The following is a 13932-nucleotide window of genomic DNA, read 5'->3' as shown; positions in this document are numbered from 1 at the left end:
CACAAACCAAATCAATAAATAATTCACTTCCCCAAGGACTTTGTTTAATAGAGTTCCTCCCTTGGTGACCCAATTCATTCAGAATAACTCCTCTTTCTTCATGAGGTGAATGTTAATTTTCATCCAAGATCAGTTCTTCAAAAGATAATCGAGAGAAGAAACGGGGGAAAGAAGGGGAGGGAACTACCATTTGAAAAGCCTATTTTTACAAATTACCTTATTTTTATGTCTCTGGAAACTCCATCAAGTATCTTGACCATGGAATCATAGAATTCAGAAGTAGATGGGACCCTTTAAAGACTATTCGTTCCACTTTCTCCTTCTGTTCTGAAATTCCCTCTGCTGAGCTGGCCAACTTGCTGAATTTAAAAGCAAGACCACTTTCCCATATATAATTCTGTGCTGCATCTAACTGATGTTTTGAAGACATCATTATTCATTTAGTGGCAAAAGGGGATAATATTTATAGAACCTGGAAAAATGATCAACTCTGCTTGGTCTATTCCTTTCTTCCCAAGGCTAAATCTAGGGTGTTGTGGGTTTAAACACACACACCCATTTAGCAGAGCATTTTGATCATGCCTTTGTTATGTGCTGATTGTTTCCATTAGACTCAGCTATGTTTAAGTCTGTATTCTCTTCTGGAGTATAAGATCTTCGAAATAATAATATAATTATAATGACAACAGTAATAGCTTACTCTGTGACAGGCACTGTTCAAAATTTTTTGCACACGTTATCCCACTGAATCCTCTTAACAACCCCATAAAAGTAGATATTATTATTATTCTCACTTCAAGATTATAAAAAAAAAAAATGTACAGAGAAAACAAGGAACTTACCCAAGATAATGGAGTACATAAGTGTCAGAACTAAGATTCAAATTCACTTTCAAAGCCATACTCAGAAAGCAGAAGGAGGCTTTGGAATTGTACTTCATTCATCTGTGCTTTTCTTTTCCCCGATAGTACCTAGTATAGTGGTTTGCACAGCTGAACACTTTAAACTCTTGTTAAACTGAGCTTCGTAATGATAGGTGTGTTCATCTGTCTGTGGCTGGGAATATGTGAGGGAATGAAAAAGAGAGAGTGAGACAGAAAGCAAGAAAGAGCTGTCTACCCAGCAGGGAGAGATTGGATATTTAGGTTATTCGTTCACTACCCTCATATATTGGCTCTGAGAAAAGTATCATCATAATTTTCAGGTGCAGAATTTCACCAATTTCACATTACTCCACAGGAACAAAACCTTAGTTATTATTTTTACATATGCATAAACACACTTAAGCAGCATGTTTTATATAGTATTCTATTGGGTTGGCCAAAAAGTTCATCCGGGTTTTTCCATAAGATATTATGATAAATAAATGACCTAATAATAAATAAATGAACTAATAGATGACCATCCATACAGCTAGAAAGACATTTAGATATCTGTTATTGTGTGTGTTACATCTGTTATTGTATCTGTGTGTGTATCTTTTGTTATGACAAACTGTTAAAATGTTAAACTGTTCTGAAAGTATTCTTTTGTTCAGTTTACTCAGCTCATCTCTATACTTTATTCTTTATCCATTCATTCAGAACCTGCTACTGATATTCTCAATGATATTAATAAAATTCCCACCACAAAATTCAATTTTTAAAAAACACTATTAATGAAGCCAAGTTACCACTCTTCCCCTTAGCTCTAATTGCCCAATTATCATCTCCCTAGTTTAAACCATCAATGTCATAAGCTGTGTAGACAGTCATGATTCATCTCTCATCCATCACTGGTGCCATATTTCAAAATCCTCTAAGAATCAATAAAGCCCTAGAGGTATCACTAATGTATTTTTTAAATATATTGTAACCCTGGAGAAAGTGACTATGTGAAGCAAATATTTAAGAAGAATTAAAGCCATCACGATTAATGGTCTTCTTCTCTTCCTCCTGACATTCTGGAACACTTACTACCTGTGTCACATGTCTTGGTACATTCAAGTCTTGTTTGTTATTTGTTATTTATGTTTTATGACTCCGCAAGGTGACCAGGCATGCACAGGCCAAACGCCCTGCTGGTGCAGCGTGATAGCACAAGGAAGAGAGAGAGCCTTTTTCCTAAAAAAAAAAAAAAAATCTGAGTGTGGTTAGGCTGTGTGCTGTGTAGAGAGGAGAACACAGTACCTAGAAGCAGAAGCAAGGCCAGGACTCCTGTCCTGACTCTGCCACTTACTAGCTGATAATCCACTTGACCTCCCTGGGCCTCAGGGCATGATGGTGAAAGCCGCCCTTGCCTGTTTTGAGATTCTGAGGATCAAATGAAATGATGATGAAAGAACTTTGGTAAGCTATAATTTACATATTGAGTTGTGTTAGCGAAATGAAAACACTTTCAAGAGGATTCTCACTTCCTTCTTTCCTATTTCATGAGCTTGATTTTGGAGTAATCCCAGGGATCCAGGATTTGTGAAGGAAAAACTGTTTCCAACCATGAGGTTGAACGGATATAGGCAACCAGTGCAGATAGTTTTTACCAAGTTTGAACATCCTGAGCAATAATTGCATTTCTCTCCAACAGTATCTCTCCCAGTTCTGTTTCTTCAGTTCTACTAAGGACTTCATGTTGATGTTTGCGATTTGGACAAATAATAAATCCTACATTTGGTCCATCAGAGTGTGGTTCAGATGTTAGGAACTAAAAGATTGTGCCTAATGCTGACATGCTCAAGTTCCTTTAAACTTAGATTGGTAGCTTGATTAAACCAGAGGGAAAAATGAATTGTTACCATTTTAAACAGTCGAAGTTAAAGGCCTTTGTTTCCCAGTACTATCTTAAAATCTTCCCAGATTCTAATGCTATTGGAATCAAATACTCGATTTAGGAAGGAAACCTGAGATGCTCTAGGGAGGTTTGTTTTTAAGTTACTATTGTTCCCTGGAACTGTCTGCTCGTATTATGGTTGGCCTTAAAGAATCTCTATATAAATAGTAGATATCTATTATTTCAGATGAAATTAGTAATGAGAAATACCACCAAACTTCCTGAAGGTACAGTCTATGCTTGTTACTTCTACTTCCTCATCATGTTGCTAAAAATAGTGAGAGCTGTCCTGCCTGTCTTTTGAGATTTTTGTCTGAGGATCAAATGAATTGATGATGAAAGAACTTTGGTAAACTCTAATTCACCTACTGGATTGCGTTAGTGAAATGAAAACACCTTCTTGCCCATAAATAATCTCCCCGGCCCTTGGCCTTGTCAGAGTGCTCTGTCTCTCCTTTTCATAGATCTGGTAATTGATTATAAATGCTGCCTCTTTACCTTTAAAATCTGTATTAAAATTTTTTAAAGAATTAATTTAAAATATAAGAAAAGAAAAAATGCTGCCTCTTTGAAACTTTTTTTTCTCTAGTGTTATTTTATGTTCTCTTCCAAATGTCTGTTCATACAGCTGGATATAGAGATTTAGATATCTGTCCTTGTGTATGTATGTGTATCTACATATATGTGTGTATGTATATATATGTGTGTGTATCTACATATATGTGTGTGTATATATATGTGTGTATATGTATATATGTGTGTGTATGTGCATGTGTTTGTGTGTGCATGTGTGTGTACGTGTGTGTGTGTATATTATATATATATATACATACATATAATATATACAATTGTAATGGCGATTAGGGCACTGTTCTTAAAGTGCCTTACCTCTCTGCCTCCTCTTCTTTTTCTCCTTAGCCTTCTTTTCTCCTCTACCCCTAACTCCTGTAACATATAGACATTCCCTAGATTGCCTCCTTTCTCAGTTCTCTTCAGTTATTCATTCAACGTGTATTTATTTAGCCAGTGGGGACATAAGAATGAAAATGACTTGCTACGTTTCATTCATTCAGTCAACAAGTCCCCACTCCAGGGGAACTTACAATCTAGAGGGGGAGACAGATGATAAGCAAGGAAACAAACACGGATGATATTTGCTGATTATGACAAGGGTGATAAAGAACACAAACATGGTTAAGTAGAGAATAAATAACAAGGGATGACAAGGAGGGAAAGTGTCTCAAAGAAGCTGACATCTGAACTGAGATCAGGAGGATGAAGGGCAGTTGGTGGTCTGCAGAGCTAGGGTAGAGTGTATCTGGTAGGGGAATAGTGTGAGCAGAGGCCCTTAGGTAGGAAAGAAAGTGATATGTTTGTGGATCTGAAAGAAGATCAGGGTGGCCAGAGCAGAGTGAGAGGGAGGGGAGGTGACAGGGGATGGGGTTGCAGAGAAAGGCAGAGGCCAGTTCATGCAGGAACAATCAGGCTATGTATAGAATTCAAATAAGAGCAATGGGAAGCCGTGGAGGATTGTATGCAGCTAGTGCAATAAATAGGGTTTATGATTTATAAAGATTTCTCTGATTTTTGTATGCAAAATAGATTGGGGTATTACAGAAGCAGAGAGACCTGTTAGGAGGCTACAAACTCATTAGGAGACAACTACCGTTGTCTGGGAAAGAAAGTCAACATTTGAACTACCTCTGTTATGTAGATGACCCCCAAATCCATATTTCTAGTTGAGATCTCTTTTGTCTTTGACTGCTAGACCAGTGGTTCTCAAAGTGTGGTCCCTGGACCAGCAGCATTGGCACCACACGTGAGCTTGTGAGAAATGCAAACCCCAACCCATGTGCCCCACCCCAACCTAATGAATCAGAAACTCTGAGCTCAGGACACTGCCTTTAACAAGCTCTCCTGGTGATTCTGATGCATGATGAAGTTTAAGGACTGCTACTCTAGGCCAGTTCTCGAATTTTAGTGACATCAGAATCGCCTACAGTGCTTGTGAAACTGCACATTGCTGGACCCCGCCACAGAGTTTCTTCAGCAGGTTGAAGGTGGAAGGGGAGGATGTCAAGAATTTGCACTTATAACAGATTCTCTGGTGATACCAATACTGCAAATCTAGGGACCACACTTTGAGAATCCTCCACTACCCAAGTGACACCTCCACCTACCCCACCAATACTTTAAAACTCAGCAAGTGCAGAACCGGATTCATTCATGAACACACACACCATCCTCCACAACAAGATTTTTCTCCTGCCTTTGCTTCTCACCATCAGCATTCTTATTATCCAAACTTATGATCACTGTGTCTGTCACTGCTTTTGCATCTGTCATTCTTTCTCACCTCCTGTGTCAGCCAGTTTCCAAGTCTTAAAGCTCATAATTCCGCATTGTCTTTCCCATTTGTTCACTCTATTTCATCACCACCTAGTTCAGGTTCTTACTGTCTCCTCTGGATAACTGTTCAAATTTGTTGACTAATCACCTCTCCTGATTCTCCCAATAATTAACAATTGAATCATTGTCTCCGGGGATGGAGACCATGAAGGTCTCTAGGTGATCTTATCAGTATGAAACCGTGAGGACTATTTCAGAGTTTCCCACCTTGCATAGGCATTAGAATCACCCAGAGAATTTTTAAAACTACTAATTACCACGGCCTATTTCCAGAGATTCTGATTTAATGGGTCTTATTGGAGACCCAGACATCATTCTTTCAAAGCTCTACTGGGGGCTGAGACCCACTGGGATATATGGAAGCTTTACAGCAGAGGAAGAGAGTCAGGCACTCATCGTTGACTGGATCTAGGGACTGAAAGGAAGTCTGAAGGTGCAAGATGACTCTGAGTAAGGTTATAACATTAGGTGCTAGGAGACAGGTGAGGCACTGTCAATAGAAACAGGGAATTCAAGGGGAATAACTGATATTTTGGAGGCAAGAGGATGTCTGGTTCTGGGTTTACTAAGTGCAAGGTGCCAACAGGACATCCAAATGGAAATGTCACTAACAAAGTTGGAATGTGAGTCTGGAGTGTGATGATTCTGTTCTAGAGATAATGATTGGAAAGTTATTTACAAAGAGGTGATTGCGGAAGGTGCTGGAGCAGATGAGGACTTAGAGAGAGGGTAGAGGCTCTGTTTCCCAGTATGGATCTCTACCCATATTAAAATCACCTGGGCTGCTTATTAAAATGCAGATTCCTGAGTCGTTTCCCCCAGAAACTCTAAGTCACTAAACCTGAGTTGGGGCCTGCCTGGGGATCTGAATTTTTGATGACTCCTAAGGCAATGGCAATGCACACTAAACTTTGAGTGCCACTAGATAAAGGAAAAAAGACAGGTGTGAGGACAGAAACTTGAAGAACATCTATGTTTGGAAGATGAGCATTAAAAGAGGGGTGAACACAGAGAAAGACAAAAATCATATAGTATCACTTATGTGTGGAACCTTAAAAAAACAATACAAATGAACTTATATACAAAACAGAAATAGACTCACAGACATAGAAAACAAACTTATGGTTACCACAGGGGAAAGGGGGGAGAGGGATAAATTAGGAGTTTGGGATTAACAGATACACACTACTATATATAAAATAGATAACCAGTAAGGACCTACTGTATAGCACAGGGAACTATAGTCAATATTTTGTAATAACCTATAAGGGAAAAGAACCTGAAAAGAATGTATATGTGATATATATGCATGTATACGTATAACTAAATCACTTTGCTGTACATCTGAAACTAACACAATGTTGTAAATCAACTATACTCCAAAAAAAAAAAAAGAGGGGCTAGAAAGAAGACAGGGAAACAACCAGCCATAGTCATGAGAGCAGAAAGATTGTACAGGATCCGGAAGGCAATGGGAGGACTTTGAATATGAGGCAGTGAGCAGGGCTTCCCTGATGGCACAGTGGTTAAGGATCCACCTGCCAATGCAGGGGACACGGGTTCAAGCCCTGGTCCGGGAAGATCCCACATGCTGCGGAGCAACTAAGCCCGTGCACCGCAACTACTGAGCCTGCGCTCTAGGGCCCGCAAGCCACACTACTGAGCCCATGTGCCACAACTACTGAAGGCTGCGCACCTAGATCCTGCGCACCGCAAGGAAGAGTAGCCCCCGCTCGCCACAACTAGAGAAAGCCCACGTGCAGCAACAAAGACCCAATGCAGCCAAAAATAAAAATAAATAAATAAATAAATAAAAATTTAAAAATAAAAAGTAGATTGTAAAATAATATTAAAAAAAAAAAAAGGCAGTGAGCAACAATTTTCTTATGGCCAGTACCTCAAGTGATGCAGTCATTTGCGTCCTTGGGTTTTTCCTGTTTCAGATTGGTTGCTCCTGATAACCCAAGCTCCAGACCAACCTACTTTTGACCAAAGTTATGTTTTTTTGTTTTTTTGGTTTTTTTAAATTAATTAATTAATTAATTTTTTATTTATTTATTTTTTGGCTGTGTTGGGTCCTCGTTTCTGTGCGAGGGCTTTCTCCAGTTGCGGCAAGCGGGGACCACTCTTCATCGCGGTGCGCGGGCCTCCCACTATCGCAGCCTCTCTTGTTGCAGAGCACAGGCTCCAGACGCACAGTTGGAGTTGCTCCAGTTGCTCCGCGGCATGTGGGATCCTCCCAGACCAGGGCTCGAACCCGTGTCCCCTGCACTGGCAGGCAGATTCTCAACCACTGCGCCACCAGGGAAGCTCCCCAAAGTTATGTTTAAAACCTCAAATATTGGAGCCCAAATGCTATGGTTGAACCAAATTCTCTTGTGTAAACTTTTCTACGTAAGCATGAGCAAATAGGCTCAGTTTCCTTGTAAGGGGAATGAATAATCATGTCACTTGTTTAATATGATTTTTAAAATAACTAGATAACACAATGTATATAAAGTACTTCACATTGTGCCTAGAACTTGTAAGTTGTTTTACAAAAAGTACATACTATTTTTGTGACCCAAAGGGACTGTACATGGCATATTGAAAGTGCTCAAATAAATTGCTGAGTTTAAATTTGATGCATAATGAAGAAGGAATATTCTTCAGCTGTTTCTGACCTGTTTATGTAACGGCTAGCCAGCGATCTTGCAATAGTTAGGCCAGACCTGAAGCAACTCTAGCACTATGGCCAACTGTCTTTGTAAACAAGATCAAATGATCCATCAGTACATATTAATTCAGCTCCCTGCTCTAGGCAGACAATAAGATTCTTGACCTTAGGAGTATATAATCAAATCAAGTAGACTACATATAGAATGGTAGAAAATGAACCTTTATAGACAGCATTGTTTAGAATATAACCTATAGGAAAGTTGACTGTGGACTGAGGTAATTAGGAGTACTTCACAAAGGAGTTGAAAATTGAACTTCATTAGTCTGTGGTTGAAGAAACCATAGGGCCGTATAACCACTAAAGGATCTCCCTGTTGACCTGAAGAGTTCACTTATTCAGGCCAGTGGTCTTAGCCCTTAAACATTGAAATCTGATGTTTTTGATCTTATGTAATAACGAAAACAAAACGGACAGTTCATAAATACACAGTTTAAGAAGGAATGATTTGGGGCTGGATTTGACCAATTAGATATGCTTAACTTATTGGGGGAGAAAGGGTTTTTTAAAATCGCAGTTTCTTGCATATTAAGAAAGACACTTTTTTCTACACTGAGAACATCTGTGGATTGTCATAATCCTTGTATTCAAGCTTGCTGAATAGGCTTCAGCAAACCTTACCAAAGATGAATGTCAGAGGGTTAAACGCTAAGTATCTGGGCCCTTCCAACTAGCACAGGCATCTTATGAAAGAAAACCTACCATGGTGAACTTAGTCAGTTACAGTGATGAGGCATTACTGCCAGTGGAGGCAAGATTAAGAGACTACATCAGATTATGAGTTTCATCCTATTTGTGTCTAACATTTCAATGACCCAAACTCTTGGCTCCTGTATGCAGGAACCCAGAGCCAAGCTTTAGTCAATAGAATTGAATTATGAATAGTCAATCTGAATGGACTAGTATATTTACTCTCATCACTTTGTCTTTTGAAAGTCATTAATTACAATATTAGTATGGTTTATGCTAACTTTATTTTAGGAGAATTTTTCTTCAAGTGGGAACATTTTGACATTTCAGAAATTTTATGTTTAAGTGATAGTTTAACTACAATTATTCAGGTAATTATAAATCAGAAGAGTAAAAAGAAATTCAGAAATAGGAACAGAGACACTGAAATTAATATTGGAAACCACGAGACAGAAAATAGTACCAGAAAACTGGAAACAGGCAGATCTTAAGAATGGGAAAAGGGGGAAAACTACTACCGTTAAGCCTGATGTTAGCCCTTACCAAATTTCTGATACAAATTAATTTAACATGTATAGAATGTGTGCCCTCTAGATCTCATGTATTTTGTAAAAGTTGGAAAATAAAGCAGTAATTACTAGAAGCCAGCATGAAATTGCTAAGTAGTCTGAAATGTCTTCTTTTAAATCATAGGGGCTGTCATATTCAAGTTCATTTTGCTCTGATTATTTAAGTAGCACCACTGTTAGATAGCTTCCATGCTCCATAAGGAAGGACTAGATTACACTTACGTGAAATCAGGAAAGAGATGATGTTTTTCATTTTACATATAGCTTTTCTGAACTTTGGTGTCTGTATCTTCAAAATATGGGCATAATAACCTCTGATCTACCTCCTGATATAAAGTATGAGAAAGTGATTTTAAAATGTTGGTGACATGTAAAAAAGAAATCTTAATAAACAAGAAGAATAAGATGGGTGGAGGGAGGATAAGGGAGAAAAGAATGAAGGTAAGGAGGAAATGCATGTGTAACAAAAACAATCGTAGGGCAGAAAAAGACTTTAGTGGAAGAACCCTATCATTTTTTAAAAGTAAGTGAAATAAGGGAATTCCCTGGCAGTCCAGTGGTTAGGACTCAGCACCTTCACTGTGGTGGCCCAGGTTCAATCCCTGGTTGGGGAACTAAGATCCCGCAAGCTGCACAGCGTGGCCAAAAATAATAATAATAAGTGAAATAAGGTCCAGAGAAGTTAAATGACTTGTGTGAAGTCTTGCAGCAAGTTAATAGTGAGAAAAAGGTAAGCCAAAAAGGGAAAGGAAAAAAAAACCTAAGAGTTAAAAGACAAATGGGTTCTTGGAAGACATGACCTGGAAAGCCTATTAAAACTCACCAGGCCCTTTCACTTACCTCTGAAAATACTACTCAGCCAAGGGGAGCGATGTTGGACCATGGTTCCCTGCACAGTAATCTTCCCGAGGGTCCCAATCAGAGAACAGGGTCGAATACCTCTTCCACTCTCAGTGCTCATCCCATTTTGTTCACTCACCTCTCTCCCTCCAGACCAATGTCCAGAGAGGAGAAATCAGGGCCCACACCTGAGTGCTTTGCTCTCATCCCGCCATTTTACAAAACGAAGCTACCAAAAACAAATAAAAAATACCTTGGATTCCTTTAGAGATTCAAATTACTGTAGAGATTCAAAGAAACATACATTCTCAAAAATATTTTAGTTGGTTGTTACAACACCCAAACCTCTGCTTATCTGATTTATCTGAAGAGGAATGTGTCTACTGTAACTTACTGATTTTTTTTTTTTTTTTTTTTTACTTTTTATGGCAGTTAAGTCAGTAAAACTAACAATGATAGGACAATTTGAGTCTTATATATGGAGAGGTATCTTTTTTTTTTTTTTTTTTAGTTAATTAATTAATTTATTTATTTTTGGCTGTGTTGGGTCTTCGTTTCTGTGCGAGGGCTTTCTCCAATTGCGGCGAGCGGGGGCCACTTTTCATCGCGGTGCGCGGGCCTCTCACTATCGCGGCCTTTCCCGTTGCGGAGCACAGGCTCCAGACGCGCAGGCTCAGTAGTTGTGGCTCACGGGCTTAGTTGCTCCGTGGCATGTGGGATCTTCCCAGACCAGGGCTCGAACCCGTGTCCCCTGCATTGGCAGGCAGATTCTTAACCACTGCGCCACCAGGGAAGCCCGAGAGGTATCTTTAAGGATAAAAAAAAATTTATATGATATAAAAAGATATAAAAGTTTTTCCTATTAAGTTGTATCTTATTATAGAAATGAAGATGATGAAAGAGACATTTCTGTGAAATAATTTTAGAAACAGAGAGAAAAACAAAAAACAAAACCTTCCAGCCAAATGGTATGTGGGTCTCAAGGGTTGGAACATAGTTGCCCAGAGATTTGTTAGTTCAAATCTTCACAGGAAAGATTTGTGTGCAGTTCTCACTATTTGTGTACTCATTTATATAAAAGTCTTTTTTCCCTATAGTTTATATGTATTTAATTTTTTAACTGCTAAAACCATCCCACGTGGTAAAGAAATGAGGGGAAGGATGCAATGATTTCCTTAAATTGTGGTTTTGGACAATGAGATATATCTTCCACCAGCACAACAAATAACTAATAGCCCGTCATACATTCCTTTGTTTTAAGACAAATTCCCCTGATAACACAGGTCAGTGGTTATACAGATTAGTTCTGAATATAGTCTGCGGCTCTGAAAGTCCTTGACCAGAAAAGAAAAACAATTCATGTGAAGTGAGCTATGATTCAGGAAATGTAACAGAAAGGTATTTACCCTAACAATAATTTAAACTAATAAAATAAATAAATAGAATGTTTTTACTTTCTCCTTTTCATTTCCAAAGTCAATGACTCAGAAACCATCAAGCTACTCGATCACATGGCAGCAGTAAGAGTCGATAAGCCCCCATTTTCAGGCTAGGTTCTAGAACTCAAAAAATGTACTATTGAAGTCATGACTATGAACAGGATAGTTAAGGACATTTTGGCTGAAATAACAGTTCCTGGTCAGTTTAGTCTGATCAGTTAAGCCACCTGTGATCGTCAACCAAGTCTGAGTCTGTCTTAATTCAATAAGCAACTCTTTTATAGCACGGTCCTATGCAAACCATGTCCTTCAGTTTACTTATAGTACTTTGGATAACTAATCAAATGCATGTGGGTTATATAGAATATAACCATAAATATGAAATGTTGGCTACCTACGTTTCACCTTGACACAAATGGTTTGCCAGGTGGGATTTTTCTTTCTTCTCCACCGTATTCCACCACTTACCTCCTCCATCACAACTGTGTTACACCAGCAGCTCCTGTTTGAACTGCTCTAGTCGCCTCCTGTGCTTCCACTTTTGCCCCCAAAGTCTATTCCCCCTTTAAAAAGGTCCTGTCAGGGACTTCCCTGGTGGCACAGTGGTTGAGAATCCGCCTGCCAACTCAGGGGACACAGGTTTGAGCCCTGGTCCGGGAAGATCCCACATGCTGCAGAGCAACGAAGCTTGTGCGCCACAACTACTGAGCCCGCGAGCCACAACTACTGAGCCCACACGCCACAACTACTGAAGCCGGCACACCTAGAGCCCGTGCTCCGCAACAAGAGAAGCCGCCGCAAAGAGAAGCCCGCGCACCACAACGAAGAGTAGCGCCTGCTCACCGCAACTAAAGAAAGCCCACGCACAGCAATGAAGACCCAACGCAGCCAAAAATAAATAAATGAATGAATAAATAAATACATTTATTTTTTAAAAAAGGGTCCTGTCAGAAGGACCCTTTTTATTTTATTTATTTATTTATTTATTTTTTGTTAGAAGGAATGTTATCTTTTTTTTTTTTTTTTAATTTATTTTTGGCTGTGTTGGGTCTTCGTTTCTGTGCGAGGGCTTTCTCTAGTTGCGGCAAGCGGGGGCCACTCCTCATCGTGGTGCGCGGGCCTCTCACTGTCGTGGCCTCTCTTGTTGCGGAGCACAGGCTCCAGACACGCAGGCTCAGTAATTGTGGCTTATGGGCCTAGTTGCTCCGCGGCATGTGGGATCTTCCCAGACCAGGGCTCGAACCCGTGTCCCCTGCATTGGCAGGCAGATTCTCAACCACTGCGCCACCAGGGAAGCCCAGAAGGACCCTTTTAAAACACAGAACTGATCACATCACTCCCCTGCTCGAAGTCCCCACTGTGGCCTCCAGAGCCCTGTGTGGAGTGACTCTGGACACTGCTCCAACCTCACCTGCTGTCACTCTCCCCTTGGTCATTCCACTCCAGCCATGCTGGTCTTCTTGCAGTTTCTGGACCACGCCAGGCACACTCCCTCCTCAGGCCTTTTGTACCACTGTTCCTTTCACATAGGTCCCTGCATGGCTCAGTCCTCTGCTGAAATGCCCTCTCAGCAGAGGGGTTTCCCCGACCATCAACCGTCGTACCTGTAAATAATAGCCCATTGCCCTCACAACCACCGCCCATGGCTCCCTCTCTATTCCCTTGCCTACTTTTTGTATAAAAAAATTTTTTTAAAGGAGAGTTTTATTTTTTTAATTTTTTTAATATTGGAGTATAGCTGATTTACAATGTTGTGTTAGTTTCAGGTGTACAGCAAAATGATTCAGTTATACATATATGTATATCCATTCTTTTTCAGATTCTTTTCCCCTATAGGTTATTACAGAATATTGAGTAGAGTTCCCTGCGCTATATAGTATATCCGTGTTGGTTATCTATTTTATATATAGTAGTGTGTATGTGTTAATCCCAAATTCCTCATTTATCCCTCCCCCCCACCTTTCCCTTTTGGTAACCATAAGTTTGTTTTCTATGTCTGTGACTCTGTTTCTGTTTTGAACAGTATGGAGTTTCCTTAAAAAACTAAAAATAGAACTACCATATGATCCAGCAATTCTACTCCTTGGCATATATCCGGAGAAAACCATAATTCGAAAAGATACATGCACCCCAGTGTTCATTGCAGCACTATATACAATAGCCAAGACATGAAAGCAACCTAAATGTCCATCAACAGATGAACAGGTAGAGAGTTCTATATACATACTGTAAGCTATTAAGTGATTTATTGTAAAATAGGTAATTTATTATATTTCTTCTTAGACCCTTCTTTTGCCAGCTTTTTGATTAAAGAAATTTTTTGCAAAATATAACAAAACAAGGTTCTTTAGAGTTGCTTTTGGCATTCGTGGTCTGCACATAATTGTATTGCATTTTTAACAACTAAATGAATTCCACATGAAGAGAGCTATGCTTACTCTCTCTCCTCTCCCTTGAAACCCGC

At 39.5% G+C, this 13932-nt stretch overlaps 1 protein-coding gene across 5 annotated transcripts in view; it reads left to right on the top strand.

Annotated features, from left to right (window-relative positions):
• The window catches only part of LGR5 (leucine rich repeat containing G protein-coupled receptor 5), a 122092-nt gene that overhangs the window by 59599 nt on the left and 48561 nt on the right, over window positions 1-13932 (top strand). The gene's annotated exons all lie outside the window — the stretch shown is intronic.

The sequence above is a fragment of the Eubalaena glacialis genome, chromosome 11, assembly GCF_028564815.1.
Source record: "Eubalaena glacialis isolate mEubGla1 chromosome 11, mEubGla1.1.hap2.+ XY, whole genome shotgun sequence".
Classification (NCBI taxonomy): Eukaryota; Metazoa; Chordata; class Mammalia; order Artiodactyla; family Balaenidae; genus Eubalaena; species Eubalaena glacialis.
This window is presented reverse-complemented; position numbering and strand designations above follow the sequence as displayed.